This window comes from Python bivittatus, unplaced genomic scaffold (genome assembly GCF_059951505.1).
Source record: "Python bivittatus isolate LINGU-HERP-01145 unplaced genomic scaffold, Pbiv_v1 ctg000330_np1212, whole genome shotgun sequence".
In the NCBI taxonomy this organism is placed as follows: Eukaryota; Metazoa; Chordata; class Lepidosauria; order Squamata; family Pythonidae; genus Python; species Python bivittatus.
The window spans coordinates 15,026,380-15,039,984 of record NW_028277058.1 but is presented as its reverse complement, the minus strand read 5'-3'; positions in this window follow the sequence as shown (position 1 = coordinate 15,039,984).

The window sequence follows — 13,605 nt, the reverse complement described above, 5'->3', positions numbered from 1 at the left end:
AAAAAGTTCCTTAAAAAAAAAACTAGTTTATTTTCAAACATTTAGGTCACGTTTGAGTTGAATTAAGATTGGCAAATGGAAATAGGTTTTATTCTTTTTAGCTGTGCTGTGCAAAGCTTAGTTCCACAAGCCTCTGTGAGATCTGACTCTGATCTTGTTGAATTCAAAAGAGAAAAAATAAAACAATCTGGTTTCAGGGGGAGGTCCTTTGGGGCTGTTTAAAACAATGAATAAAAGGACCATTCAATCTTCTTGCCACAACTATTAGTCTCTGATTATTCTGATTATTGCTATATTTATGCAGAAAAATCAAAATTATTTAAGAACTAACACACTATGTTATGAATAAGATTTTGCAAAATCTTATTAATATCTGTTTACATTTTGGATACAAGTCAACTGAATTGCAGTTTTGCTCTAGTTCCCTAAAAGCATCTAGGTCTTGATCCAGTGATGGATTATATATAGAAATCTATTTCTGTACTTGACTTCCATGGAAATTCCTTTAGTCTGGTGAGAACTGTTTGTCAATAGAGGATTCTTTGGCACATACACACATCCAGATTGGAAGCATTGCTTGCAGCCCCAATGAGATCTCCTACACGGGAGTGAAGATGCAGGCACCAACTTGTCTTGTCAGCCAAGAAAAAAATGTTTATCCCCCTGTGATGATCTTGAGCTAGCAGTTACCTGTAGCATTTCTGCAAGAGTATATAGTAACAGAATGCATGACTGTATCTTGATGCAATCATCTAAAACCTTTTGTTTCAAATGAGATTTCAGATGAGAATATAAGATCATTACACTTCCCACTCATGCTTCAAAAGCCAAGATATTGGGGACAAAAAGAACTTACAGGTCATACCACAGAAGTTATAAAGACTTTGCTCAACCTTTACTCAAGGTTGTATTATCTTTCAGCCCACAACTGGGCTGAGAACAGATGTGGCCAGTCAGGCATTTTTAAAGTGCACCTTCCTCATTTCCTGGAAAGAGATCCTCCAGATAAAATTATGCCTAACACATCTTCACATACTATAGTAGATATGCAGGCAGAAATTTGATAGCATCTATAAGCATTAATTTGTATGCTTTTTAGAACAGTAGATTTTTAAGAGAGCCAGTTTGGTGCAGTGGTTAAGGCATCAGGCTTGAAACTGAGAGGCTGTTCTAGTCCTGTCTTAGACGTAAGGCTGGCTGGGTGACCTTGGGCCAGTCACTCACTCTCAGCCTTAGGAAGCAGCCAAAGGCAAGCCACTTTTGAAAATCTTGCCAAGAGAACTGCAGGGACTTGTCCAGGCAGTCACCAGGAGTCAAGACTGACTTGAAGACATCCCCTCCCCAAAATAAGAAGAAAAGAAAAGGTTTCTTAAATGAATAAACAGAAGACCTCCTGAAAGCCAGTGTAACTTTGTGTGAATGTCAGATGAAAGACCAAGAAGAGGATGGTTGGTATGGAATGAGAGCTGCAACCCTCATATGGAACAGCTTTTAAGTCCAGACTTGACCCAATTGATCCATTTCTTTCTCAGTAGCACACTTTGACTTAAGGTAGCTCTCCCACCTTCTCTTCCAGGAAGTTAGGGCAGCATAGAAAATTCCCTGCAAACAGGTACAGCTGACATCCACCCTCCTCCATTTTTCTCCTTATAACAACTACAAAAAACCCATGAAATGAAGCTGATTATTGAGAACTTTTTTTTTGTTTTCCCACAACATGTGTGTGTCTCTGTGTGAGCATGTACACACACACACACACATAGATGCACACAAGTTATAGAAGCCCCAAATAATTATCTTGTCAAGATAAAAGTGGAAAAGGGTGACAGTAAAAGCAAATGGGGTATAAATAAGTTGTGGGACTGACAAAGGAGAATAAAAAAGGAAATGGGTGATTTTGGACGAATTTGAAGTTTACATTTATCTCACATCACAGGATCATTAGAAGGACAGAACCTGGGGGAAGGAGGTATTCTGTATGTGACCTTGTATACCTAGAGAGAAAAATAAGAGGCAGTCTCTTTCACTCTCTCTATCTTCCTACCTTCATTTTTGTTCTCAGAGCAACTCAGTGATATATGTGGGTCAAGTTGAAGGACTAGACTTGACTCAAATCACAGGGTTTTCCAAACACACACACGCACACACATATACATACAATGGCATAAAACAAAAAGTAACACTCTCAGTATAGATATGGTATGATTGAAGCTCCATCTGTTTTTATGCATGACACACATAAAAAGACAGGCAGAACTTTGATCATGCCATCATGGCTACTGTCTTGCCTATCTTCACCATATCTTGCAGTGTCCCTTATGATAACTGAACAAGAGTGTGGTCACAATTGGGCATTTCAAAATAGGGTTTACATAGGAGCTGCATATAATTGAGTCAGATCATTGGCCAACTAGCCCACTGCTATAAACCAGGGTTTGATGTGGTTTTTTGTTTTTTGTTTTTAGCCATATCTGGGCAGTCATATGTTTGAAATGGAATCCTTTTGTAAGCAAAGTATGGCTTATTCCTAAATAGACATTGTACCTCTTTGGCAGTTAATAATAGCACTTCCGATTAGATAGAAAATAGGATCATAGTTTTGCTTTATTCTATATGGCAGATATCAACCCAACAACTGGTACAAAATTTGTTTTCATCTGTTTTGGTTATCTAATTTCCAACCACTCCTTTTGCTTTTAAAGTCTATTTATCTTTTGAAATAATGATATGCTACTTTTGTCCACTTTGTGAGTGGAAGCCAGAAATGAAATGTAAATAAAACTGTATAGATAATGTTATTAATAGACAACAAATGATACATATCTCTAAAGTTTGCTTTTACCTATTGTTAGATGCATTAAATTTGGAATAAGAAAGTTAAATTAAGTTAAAGTTAAATTCTATATCAATAAGTACTAAAGAACCTGAAACAGCAGAATGTTAAAAATGAGTGAAATGTATATGCATTATTAGTGAACAGATTGCATCTGGAAATATTAAAATAATTTGGATAGTGAGACAATGTGTGTGCGAGTGTGTGTGTGTGTGTGATGTTGAGAATATCTCAGGCATAAAAGATGATTACACTCAAAGTAAATAGCACTGGGTGATTAGCTTCTATCTTGATAGCAAATATGTCACCACATACCTTAATTAGCAGTTGTTCATATTTATGATATAATAAATACTCCCAACAGTGGGAAACAAAGATCTAACCATTACTGGCTGTGGTTTCATTCATCCTTCTTTCTGGAAATCTTTTCCTTAGAAAGCAGAAAAGCATAGGCCCACATCCCATAAGGATTCTACTGAATTATTTGCTAACACATCCCTTAGGAATGAGTACACACACACACACACACACACACTCCCTCTGATATCATAATCTCATTGTCCACAATCTCTTTGCCCTAATGAATGACTCTGTATAGAAGCGGTAATCATTTTAAAGTATATTTTAAAGATGAGATGTGAGTGGTCTGCTAACAAATTGACATATCAGGCAAGCAACGACCCACTAAAAAATATTAAAGCTCTCACTGAAATGCTTACCTGTGGTATACTGTCATGGCAGTACATCTGTTCGTGCACTGATGACGTTATTATGTGGAATGCTGCTGAATGAATCTTTATATCAAAGGAGTATTTTTTTTAAAGCACTAGGTAAAAATGAGAATGACCTAGAACCTTATGATGGACCCACTTCGTTAATTCAGAAAGGGAAGAGGTGTAATCTTGACTGATGCTCACTCAAGGCACGTCATTTGGTAAAGAGAAAGAAGTAACGTCCAAACCTGGGTGAACAGCCCTTTCTCTCTTTGTTTTAACTGGATGGTTTTATTGCGTAAGCCATAAGCTTCTCATACGAGGAGTGGTGGAAGCTTCCACTCTTTTCCCGAGTTGCCAGAAAAGCCTTTTTCTCATCATTCCTTCTAAATTGCTCCCCTGATTCTTTTACATGGAGAGTCGGGCAGTTATTACTTCTCTGCCAATATTATATGCAATGGGAAATATCAATGAAAAAGTAATAATCATAACCATAGCGGGCCAAGACCACAATAACAATGATAAGCAATAATAATAAAAACAAAATTACATTTTTCTTCTGTAGGACTAGCCCTGCTCTGAATCATTTTAATGCACAAAAGATGATATTCATGCATTCACCCACCACAATAATTACAGCTTAAATTAGTGCCTAGTCTAGAGATTTACTCTTAAGATAAGAGTGATAAAATTTAATTTATTCTGCACCTTTTCAAGGTAGAGTTTAATATTCAAGTCTGCTCCTGAGCTTCGCTGAAACAGCTTGAAAAGGGATTGCTTTGATTTTACAAGACTGTCTTGTAGATTTTCCAGCCTGAGTTGTTGCTCTCACCTTATAGTACGATCTATAAAACTAGAAGGAGACTAGACAACTGAAAACCATTTTCTATTACTACCAAATCCTTTTTGAAAAGGCTCTTTCACTCTATAAGAGGTTCTAAATCAGTATGTCGTAGCGGTAAAACTGGCTTTTTAGCCTGATTGCATTTATTTGTGATATTTCATTGTAACATAACCCCAAGCCAAAAGGAGATCTGAAATTCTTTCTCAACAGCACTAGGCTGGTGCTCTTTTCAATAGGACACATTCGCAACTATAAGAACTTATCAATGTTTTCTTCATTCTCTTTTTCCTAGCTGTAGATTTTTGAGAAATGTGACCCCAGATAACTAAACAGCAATGTTGGAAACAGTTTGTAGTTCTTTTCAAAATGCAGCTTTCCTGTTTTCTACTCTTGACATTAGATCTTCTCCTGCTTTCCAAGGGACCCATAGGTCATATTTCCAGAACACTGTTTTGCATTTATTCTTTTAAAAATTCTTCTTCTTCTTCTTCTTCTTCTTCTTCTTCTTCTTCTTCTTCTTCTTCTTCTTCTTCTTCTTCTTCTTCTTCTTCTTCTTCTTCTTCTTCTTCTTCTTCTTCTTCTTCTTCTTCTTCTCCTCCTCCTCCTCCTCCTCCTCCTCCTCCTCCTCCTCCTCCTCCTCCTCCTTCTTCTTCTTCTTCTTCTTCTTCTCCTCCTCCTCCTCCTCCTCCTCCTCCTCCTCCTCCTCCTCCTCCTCCTCCAGGTAGACAGTGGTAGACAGTTTGTCTTGGTTTAAAATATCACTATCATTATCTTCTTGCCAGACCATTCCTCAATGATGAAACGTGTTTTATTTATTAAAAATGCAGATTCAGTGTCTGGCAGTTCAGACTGAATTACCTATATTTGAAAGTTTTAAATTCAAGATAAAATGGCTTTCTCTATTACTAATTCATCCATTGGTATTCATTTTAATGTTTTCAACAACACACTTCTGTTATGTGTATTATTTAGATCCATTTGATATGCCTTTATAATCAATAGCATATTATAAATATATGAAACTTAGGAGTGGTGTGAACTTAGCAGGAATGCTTGTAGTGTACAAATAATGTGCCATGGCGCAGGACAAAACCTGGAATTATCATCAGTATGAAGGCAAATAAGCAGTAGGTTAGTAAATATAAATGGCAGTCAAACCATTGAGAAAAAGGTAGGATATAAATGCAATAACTGTCAGGAAGGAAAGCAAGAGAACAATGGTTGCTCTGCATTCCATCATTTAAAAACAATCAAGATAATAATTTTTTGGTAGCTTTTGTACAGTAAATACAAGTATAACTAACTTTGAAGATATATAGCGATGAGAAAACAGATAGCGGCCATATTTCTATGTGGTATGAAATGTGTTTGAAATGCTGAAACAACAGCATCTAGGAAAACAATAGTCCTTCAATGACCTTTCGACATTCTTCAAAATATGCTATAAGCCTACAACATGTATAATGTGACTCACCAGAAAGTCATGCATCACTAATTACTAGGGTTTCACAGTGCTTTGGATATATTTTGGGAAAAGCTTCAAGGAGTTGCAAGCAGATGCTACCTTCATGCTCCCATACATTCCAAAGCTCCTTCTTTGAAGACCAGATCTAAAGTGCTGCACTGTCCTGCTGATTACTAGACCAAATACCAACTGAGCTTAAAGTCAAGTTTGTTCTTCATCCTATTCCCTTGGATTATTCATTTTATATAATAATATAGTATATAATATTATATAATAATAAAGGAAACAGAAGGGCTCATTTTAGTAATTCGAGAGCAAGAGGTTTTTAGAAAGGGCTTTTTTTTAATAGTATCTTTTCAGATAGTTGCAAATGAATCAATTAACAAGCTAGTATATGTAAAAATTTGAAATCAGGAGAGCATTGAAATAGTCTAAGAATATCAGGACCTATTTTACTACTTGATTTCATAAAGAGTATGATCAGAATTTTAAAACAAAAAACATGCAATTTTTCCTAGAAGGGAAAAGTGAAGAGAGAGAGAGAGAGTATGGAATTTCCTTTTTTTCACTCTTGTATGATTTGACCTTAAATGGGTAACAAAATGCCAGTGCTCTAAAACTAATAGCAACCAGGTCTCAGCAGATGCCTCAAGAGGGACACCTTAGGGAAGTAAATATTACCTTGCCTAAATTTATCTCTTGGCTTCAAATGTCTGAAGTTCGTAAAGGTCATCAGCTCAAGAAATGCTCTAATTAACACAGAAGAAAGAACTTACACAAAAGCATTTGGAAAGAAATGCTTAACTGATAAGTAAATCATGGGAAACATAATTTGGAATACCTGTGGCCTAATTATTTTTCTGAAAAATATAGGTGCAAAAGGTCTTGAGTACACAGCTTTTGAAGAATAAAGCAGCTTTTATATAACCATTTTATTTGATTATTCTGTTTTCTATGACAGAAGTAGAAAAAGAAGAAAACACACAAAAGTCAACAAGTAGTATATAACTTTATTTAAAAATAATTCCCTCAGAAATAGGTATTATTAATGTATCTTCATTCCAGAAGGCAATTTCGAAAATTACCTTCACCTTTGAAATTCACCAACCTAACATATATATGTAGCTTTTAACATAAATCGCAATGTTGGGATAACTGCTACAATAATAATAATAATTTGTTGCAGCATTTTTCATTATTTATAATATCTGAGATGAAAATCTACAGATTGAGGGTTCTATACTCCCATGTCATTGATTGGTTGATTCTGTGCCATCAAGTCGTTTTCAACTCCTAGCGACCACATAGATAGATCTTCTCCATGAACACTATAAGAATTCCAAAGAAACATGGAAGTTCTCTTTCAAGAACATATATTAAATATGACCACACAGAAATTGACTGGAGTCCAGGGGCGGGTTTTTCTTGGGGAATATGGTTGCGGTGTTTGGTGCTGGTTCTGTATTCCAGCACCCTGGTCTCTGACCCAGTACCTGTCCATTGGATCTCAGGTAGCCCTGGTTTCTGGCCACTGCTCCTTAATACAGACTGTAATAAGGCCTCCATGACTTGACCTGTGTTTCTTTCCAATACTTTTGAATTTTTTTTACATGACCATCACATACGATAAAATGTTCCTTCTGTATCACATTTCCAACTTTTATTATAGTATGATTTATCTATGTTTTGCAATTATGGTCAGAGTTACATACCATCTGTAAAATATTTTGTGCCAATTTCTCTTAAATTATATCTCAGAATAAATTTTATTGAATTTTTCTATAAGTTCTCCCTTCGTTGTAATATAATTGTTTCCTTAAAATTTTGCATCCACCTTATTGTACAGTCTTTTACTTGTTCTGTCTCCATGTCGTATTTTAGCAATTTATATATATGTCCTAATATTTTGCATTATTCAAAAATTTTTCATCAATCGGTTTATTACAGCCATAAGGCCAGATACAATAAAATATCTAATAGTAGAATGGTTACATACTTCTCTCTCTATATATATATATAACTGAAAACAATAAGTACAATAAGATCTAAAAACAATTAAGAACAGGTATAATAAAATAAAACAGAATAAAAATAGTATTATAAGAAGTTCCAAACTTCATTAATGGTGCGGCATATTGTACAGATGCTTGGGAAGATATTTTTGAGTTACTTTTGCAAGAAGTAACATTAAGTAGAAATCCTACCCGGAATTTCTTAAAGATTGGATAAATGAAGGTCTGTCTAGAGTCCTTATATAGGGAGTAGTATGGTAACATGTGGCAGAGAGTTTCTATTGAGCCATCACCACATGGACATAACAAAAGGTACACAAGAGTACCCTTAAAATGTCCAAAAAGGACTGCTGAGGGGAATGCATCCAGCCTGGCTAAGGTGAAGGCCTTATGAAATTTAAGAATCATAATTGATGATAAATAGGAGGGTGGAGCAAACCCTTTTTGGAAGAATATGATAAATATTGGGGTGTGACTCCTTGCTTAAATTTGTTTGGAGATCTACAGTATATCCAGATTTGTTGTTTGAGGGTTTAAAACAAAGCTTGAATTGAAATCTCAGCTTTTTTCTACTCGGAATCTTTCCAGAACAAATAAATAAAAAATTCCACAATCTGTTAAGATATTGTACATGCTGACGGCAGCAAGGACAATTTTGGCCCATCAGTGGAAAAGTGATATTTTGCTGACAATATCACATTGGGAAACCGAACTTGGAGAATATGCAGCAATGGCAAAATTAACTATATACATCCAGAATAGAAGTGTGATTACATTTAAGCAAGAATGGCTTCCTTATATATTACATGTCACACAACAAGGTAAACTCAGATAATTATAGTTTTTTAAGGGGGAAAGATCTGATGTAAAGATAGTAACCAGAAGCAATGTTGATGTTTATAAATAAGTTGATGTAATCACCAGTCAGGTACAGTGGGAGGGAATTTAGAACTTAAGATCATGTTTTCTGATCGTTTTTAATACTTCTTAAAATGTTTATCCTTTCTTTTTTTTTATAAGACCATGTGCATTTATTTTAGATAATGACAAATGGTGGTGATGTCAGTATAAATATTAACATTTAGACTTTTGCTGTGATTTACAGTGATATCTCAAGATGACATAATATTCAATTTAATTATTTAATCAATGAAAGAATGCATTGAAAATTTTTTTAAAAGTGTATGCGTGTGTGTGATAGAGAGTGTGAGTATAGAAAAGAGAGAACAATGATTTTTATATAAAAAGTATGATTTTACAACTCCAGTGGCCACTGTTGGAACACCTCATTAAAATTAATAATCATATATTTCAGAACAAACGAGTCCTGCCTTGTTAGAAAATTGTTTGTTCCATAAGGTAAGACTGTTTCCTAATGTACCTTTGTGGTTGTCACCTCAGGAAGCATTTACTAGAAGAGAAAATGTGGGAGAAATGAAGTGGTTAAAATATAAAGATTTATTAAATTTTAAGGAGGGTGAACCAAGTTTTAAAACAAGAGAACAGTTAGAATTAGAAGGTTTTATATGTCATTGGTTTACTCATATGCAATTGTTTGAATGTTTTAAGTTAGATAAAAAGAATTATAGATTTGTTAATGAAATATCTTATTTTGAGACTCAGCTCTGTATAAATGACGAGCATGTTATTGCTAAATGTATAAGATGTTGTTACAGATGAACTTAGATGAACAAGTCAAGGAATTTATGATTAAATGGGCTAAAAACTTTGGATACAATATCATGTTAGAACAATGGGAAAATATGTGGAACAAAGGTTTGAAATTTACGTTGAATTATAACTTGAAAGAGAATTTTTATAAAATGATGTACTGCTGGTATTTAACTCCTGATAAGTTATCAAAAATGTATACTGGTATAACAAATGTTTGTTGAAAATGTTCACAGGGTGAAGGAACCTTTTATCATCTTTGGTGGACTTGTGAAAAGGCTAAAAAAATTGGCATCAGATATGCATTGCTATTCAAAAGATTCTTAAAGTGAATATTCAAAAAAACAAAACAAAACAGAATTGTTCCTACTGAGTTTGATGGAGAAAGGATTGGAGAAACAATATGGATCTTTGCTTCTATATATGATCACAGCTACAAGATTGTTATATGCACAAAGCTGGAAAGACTCACAAATACCTACAATGGAAAAGTGGATTATTAAACTAATGGACTTGGCTTAAATGATGAAGCTAACAGCTTTAATAAGAAATAATAATGTTTCTAAATTTGTTTCTTCATGGCAACCCTTCCTAGATTACGTGTTTAGGTTGGGAAAAAATGAAGCTTTGATTGTGGGATTTAATGATTAGATGGTTTGTGTTGATAGAAATAATGTGAATTAGGATTAAACAGTGGTAAGAGATTAATTTTTTAAAAAAATTGTATTCATATCTGTATTGGAGATAGTCGGAAGTCACTTTCTGTTTCATCTTTCTACTTGATCTCACTCTTAGGTTTTATCTTTTAGTTCTATCTTCTCTCTCTTCAATACTTTCTGATTTGTATTTTAATTGTACTTTTTATATATCTTAATAAAAGTTTTGATAAAAAAAAAAAGAAAATTGTTTTTTCCCATGACTTTCTAAAGAGAATATTCCAGCTTCACTTCAGTAATGACAAGCAGTCTGTTCTGATCTCAGATCTAAATTCACCAATGGACTGCTAATACCCAGGTGGATCTTCCACCTCTTTCATCTCAGTTGCTTTGTGTGAATAAAAATGTTTATGAATACATATTAAGGCTTATTCAGCTGAACTTATACTGTACCTTCCTCTCTGAAAGTATCTGATTTATATTAAGTGCATCATACTGTCATTTGTATTACAGTATTGCTTCGTCTTTCTTGATTAATTCTTGGCAAATGCATTTATTCATCCAATTGCATGTTTGGTTCCCACTATTGATGAATCTAAAAAAATGCCCCATGTACAAGCAGATGGTAAAGTCTGGGATGAAATTAGAAATAAAAATCAGTAGAATTAAAAGCCATTCTTCACTGTCAAAGGAAAATTGTAAGGTCATCTCACCGGAGGGCTAGTCTATGCATTCCTTTGGGCATTATTTCTTGCACTCAAACACTTTTTAGGTCACCACAGCATAATTCTTTAATTTAGGATGAGAGTCTACCATCTGTGAGCATTTTGGACTTCATTACTCTCTATGTTTGGGTACATGTTATACTGCCACAGTTTAAATGCAAGAACAATGGAGAGACAATTCTGTATTAATTATTGTGTTTGATCACCATTTTATATTTTATATATTGCATAGTTTTTTTTAATGTTGGGGGGTTGTTTGTTTGTTTATGGTTTGTTTTTGAAGTATGCCACCCATAGTCACATTGTTTGAGTTGGGTGGCCCTATAAATTAATTAAACACACAAACAAGCGAATACATTTTATTTTCCATTTACTTTACCAAGTATACTTTACCAAGTATTAATGTCCATATGTATGTATGCATGTATGTATGTGTGTGTGTGTGTGTGTGTGTGTGTGTAGTTGTATCCATATTTTTGATACTTGGGTGTCAGGCTCATCTTAGTGAAAAAACTAGCAGCGTAGGACCTGTCATCCTCTTTTGATGGTAGAATGAAACAGCGCATAATTAATCGAAAGAAAAAAAGGAGTCTTCAGATGACATACATTGAAAGAGCCATATCAGGTAATTTGAATGAAGCCCTCCAGAGTTAAACATTCAAGCACCTAATCATAACATCCAATGCAATTTCAGTGAACTGATTGAGTCACCACTGACAGCTAGTTATTCAGCCTCATGTTAAAAATGTCAAATTAACTACATCGAACAATTTACTTAGGCAAGTAGATAAAACTAGCTCAACCCAAGCTTTCTTCTGATGGAAACCTGTTAGTAATAGACAGTTTAAATTTGCCCTCATAAGCTGAAGGCCCATTTAGACATCATTTTAATTAGCGGTGCAGCAGCAAAGTGAATGAATTTACCCAGTATGACCCAGTATTTTAGCGAGGAGAAGTTGAGTTAAAGGTCTTTGAAGTTTGGGTACTGTTCAAATTTGAATTCTTTTGTTGTTATATTTCTTTGTCTTCATTATGACAGATCCAGTAAAATATTATATATATTACAACTAGGGACACTTAAAAAATAATTTGGAAGATGTTATTTGAATTTTGCACGAGTACAAGAACAGCACTGCCGTTCATTAAAGCGGTAACATCTTTTTTTCAGGTTCACAAAAGGGCAGCCTGTTGCTCTCTCATGCTGTTCCTGAAGGCAACTTTAACATTCCACTCTGGATTGCAGTGGTGTGTCAATGGGGCTGGAGTAGTGGTCAGTCCAGATATGGCCACCAAGGACTCTGATTGGTCAATCACCTGCTTCTTGTCCTTCTGTACAGGAAAGACAAACCTCACTGGCTCTCCCATTTAAGGGTGGGTATCTCACTGCCTGCCCTTTCCTTTTAGGGTTTGTTGCCTCCTCCCTAGTCCTCATCTTTTTCCTTTCCCTTCCCAGATGTTTGCACACATGGATGCTATCACATCCTCTTTCCAACTTCTGTCCTTAGACACTAATGCAATCTTTATCTTTCTTTCCCCCCCTCCCTTTTATTGTACCATTGTTGCTTTGATGATGAAATGATTAAAACAGAAGTAACAGGTTGTTCCTTCATTCCTATGTTCCGTTATAGATACATGGAAATTTTGTAACAAGCAACTGATCGTTCACTTCATAGATGCAAAGAAGCATTCACTGAAACTTTGTTTTCTTTAGTTAATGTTGATGAATACAAAGAGACAAGGGTACAAGCACATGCTATTTGTTATGATTTCTGTTAATATTAGGAAAAGAATAAAATTTAAACTGAGTGAAAAGTTGTACAAACAGTAGTTGTCTTCCACCAATGTTTTCACAACTACTGTTGGAGCAAATACCTACTGCAATAATGTTTAATGGCTGGCCCAAAAGCTTGCACCATGGTTTACACAACTAGAAGCAACGTTTAAGATTATATGCCTTCACACAAACGAATATAGAAATTATATAAGGAATAGAAATTAGAAAAGTGAAGCCACTGGCTAGAATGCAGAATTCTCTTGTGCCTGGTGGATGGGGACAGCATTTTCTAGAGCAGAATTGGCCTTTCTAATAACTTTCTATCAATTGAAAATCTGTCTCCCAATAAACTCACTCAGTAGTTCGCTCAGGAAAATTAATGTTATAATAACACCTATACATTCCCTTCTTTGGTATCAAACAAATTATCTTAATATGGGCCATGTATAAGGTAATGTTAAGCCTATTTTAATGTAATATTGAATATACTTTAATCCATCTTGATGAAATAGTTTAATTAACTAAACCATTTCATCTGATCTTATGTACTGTGGGTAAATTAATGGCACTCGGCATGCCCATTCTCTAAGTCCTGCTGAAACCAGTGGCCTCCGAATCCTGTCTCCTATTCTGCACAATTTACATTTACACAAATGATTAACTTACCTTAAGAACTAATTTTGCTATTCCTCCAACAGAACTGAATATAACTTTATTCTATAAAAGGAAATGTAGTCAAAAAGTTATAAGCAGTATTTTCATCTGAATTAATTATTCTATTCCAGTATTTGTGCTACCATCGCCATTAACAACTGGCATATTTATTTGCCATACAGAAAATGAGATAAGACAATAAAATCTAACTTTAGATGCATCCAAAAAGAAATGGTTAGTGTGAAATCTTCTCTATCT